Genomic DNA, 3,252 nt, shown 5'->3' on the forward strand with positions numbered 1-3,252 from the left:
GTCAGGATGAAGGACTGAAAGCTCCAACTCTCTAATCTCATGATTGGTTCCCCTGGCAACCAGCCCTCCATCTTTAGGGGCTTCCCAAAAGTCGCCTCATTATCATGCACTCAGGGGTGGCTGAAAGGAGTTTGTTACAAATAACAAAAGATGCTCCTTTCACCTTGACCGCTCCAGAGCTTTCAGGAACTGGGGACAAAAACCAAGTATTGCAACCAAACATGCTTCTGTTACTCTTATCACTTAGAACATCACAAGGGTTTTAGGACCTCTGGCCGGGAGCTGGGCATGAAAACTAAAATGGATATTTCTTTATAACCCCATATCACAGTTATATTCCCTTATCATCCTTTGAATGTGGGATCCGTAGTGATGTTTTCTCTCTCATTCCTGAAACTGGTAATTGTGTCTTCTCTCTCTCTCTCCCTCCTCACCACCCGCCCCACACCCCGCCTCCCCCCACACACACCCACGATGATTGGCCTACCTAAAGATTTACCTTTTTGTTTGTTTGATTTTCTCAAAGTACCTACTTCGATGTCATTGACTTAATCTATTGTTTTCTTTGCTTTCTATTTCACTGTTTTCTGCTCATATCTTTATAATTTCCTTCCTTCTGCTTGAATTGGGTGTATTTTAGTCTTCTTTTTCTACTTTTAAGAGGTAAAAGCTTAGATAATGGATGTGAGACATTTCTTCTGTTCTCATACAGGAATTTAATGTTATGAATCAACACGCAAGTACTACTTTACAACTCACAAGTGTTAAGCTGTGTTGTCGCTTTCATTCAATTCTAAATAATTTCTACTTTCCCTTTGATATCTTCTTCGAGCCTTCGGTTGTTTGAAAATGTATCATTAGCTTCCAAATATTTGGGTGTTTCTACTGATATCTTTATGTTAACGATTTCTCATCCAATTTCACTGTCATCGGAGAACGTACCTTTCATGGTATGAATAATGTACTACTATTTACGGAACCTTGCGTTGTGGCCTAGAATATGGTCTATCTTGGTAAATGCTCTATGTGCACTAGGAAAAAGAACGTGCAACTAAAGAATATGTCTCTAAAGTTTCTTCATTCTGACTCTATGCTTTTTTCTTAACATGAGTATGATTTCCTCTTTTTCATCCTGTTTCTCCTCCTGGTTATCAGAAACAATATCCAATGGTTGACGGCGGAGACCACCGTGGATTTCGAACTGTGTAAATGTATTGCCTATTCAGAAAGTGGGCGTTTTCATTTTTATTTTAAAAAAACAATTGAATCATGTTGGTAAACCGAACACAAAAACTATCTGTGCATGCGCGCGCGCACACGAAAGAGTGCCATCGCGAGACCGGAAATGGAGAGGAGTTGTTGAAAGGTAGGAAAAGAGGAGGCTAGCAAACTGGTTAATTCGGAGAATTTGAAACATCTGCCATGGAAAACCTGATCACGTTCAGAGAAACTCTAAGAACAGAGTAAATGAAAATTGCGACACTGTGGAGGGTCCTTGCTCGACTGTGAGATTAAAGAGCTACTCTGTGAACAGCAGATCTGTTTTACCCTACCCTGCTCTGACCCTCCGCCACCCCTAAGCGCTTGTGGCATTTGACCCCTTTAATCTCCCCAAAGTACACCCCAAAGACAGCGGATGACTTTAAGACGACTGCAGACCTGCACAGAAGGGAAACAATAGGACACATCTACGTAGAAGGGAAAAACACTAGTCTCCCAATGTCAGAAATATCATATTTATTTTGGCGACAGGAAGCGTCCCTGTCTTACCTGTAGGCTCCATGCCGCGTACCCCCAAAGGAGAATGGCCCTAAATAACGGACACTTTCTGCCCTCCCGCTTTAAGCAGATGCCTACTAGTGAAAGCGACGTCACAGCTCTAGGTCAGATCGTACTAATTACCTAGGCTGATCGAGCGAGTCCTTTATCCACAAATATAAATGAACAAAGTTTTGCCCGATATATGGGGAAAGTAAAATCTAAGGTGACGATGGAAAAAGAAAAAAAAAAGAAAGAAGAGAAAAGAAAGAAAAGAGAAGAAAAGATTAATAAAAATGAAAAAACAATCCAGAACGATTTCGGGGGCGAAGTGTGTGGGAAACCCAGACACGATACAGGAAACGGGAGGGAAGTTTGTCAAAAATCGAAATTCACATTCTCACGATTTTAAGGGAAGAAAATGGATTTATAAAATATTAAACGTTTTCTATAGCTGGAGACAATTAGAGGACAGATAAAGTTCTAGCGAAACAGAAATATTATCGAAAAACTGAAAACTCATTAGATGTCAGGCGCTCAGGGCAGACTCTCCCTGCCCCACCCAGGCTCCGATGGAACCCGGAACACGTCGATGACACGCGGCCCGCTCAGAGCCCCCTCCTCCCCCCGCCCCCGCGACGCTGGAGTAACGGTTTTCCTCTTCCGGCCCGTTTCAGAGCTAACGGCCAGCGCGGCCTAATACCTCAGCAGGTCTTCTCTGGCCGCCCTGGTCGCCCACCCCTGGGACGCCCAGAGGCCCCGCCTCCGCTGCCGCCCACCCGGCAGCTCCTGCTTCCCGGCTGCCTCGGCCTTCGTGCCCCCCGCGCCAGCGCCGCCAACCATGACGACCCCGCCGCCGCCGCCGCCGCCGAAGCCGCCGCCGCCACCGCCATCGCCATCGCCGTCGCCGTGTGTGCGCCAGAACTACCACCCCGACTGTGAGGCCGCCATCAACAACCAGGTCAACCTGGAGCTCTACGCCTCCTACGTGTACGAGTCCATGGCCTTCCACTTCGACCGCGAGGACGTGGCCCTGAAGCACTTCGGCCAGTTCTTCCTGCAGCAGTCGAGCAAGGAGAGGGAGTCCGCGGAGAAGCTGCTGTGGCTGCAGAACCAGCGTGGAGGCCGCATCCGCCTGCGCAACATCAGGAAACCTGAGCCACAGGAATGGGAGAACGGCCTGGGGGCCATGGAGTGCGCCTTGAGCCTGGAGAAGCGCGTGAACCAGAGCCTGCTTGATCTGCACCGGCTGGCCACCGACAAGAACGACGCCCACCTGTGCGACTTCCTGACGCGTCACTACCTGCACGAGAAGGCGAAGTTCATCAAAGAGTTGGGGGACCATATCACCAACCTGCGCAAGATGGGGTCCCCGGAAGCTGGCCTGGCGGACTACCTCTTTGACAAGCTCACCCTGGGCGACAGCGGCAAGAAGAACTGAGCACTGGACTGCCTTTCCCACAGCCACGACTTCCGGTGGTGACCAAGCCGAGT

At 48.3% G+C, this 3,252-nt stretch overlaps 1 pseudogene; it reads left to right on the top strand.

Annotated features, from left to right (window-relative positions):
- Positions 1-2,599: 2,599 nt before the first annotated feature.
- LOC105311334 lies at positions 2,600-3,199 on the top strand (annotated as a pseudogene).
- The last annotated feature ends 53 nt before the right edge of the window (positions 3,200-3,252 follow it).

This window comes from Pteropus vampyrus, unplaced genomic scaffold (genome assembly GCF_000151845.1).
Source record: "Pteropus vampyrus isolate Shadow unplaced genomic scaffold, Pvam_2.0 Scaffold1000003238, whole genome shotgun sequence".
NCBI classification, from domain to species: domain Eukaryota; kingdom Metazoa; phylum Chordata; class Mammalia; order Chiroptera; family Pteropodidae; genus Pteropus; species Pteropus vampyrus.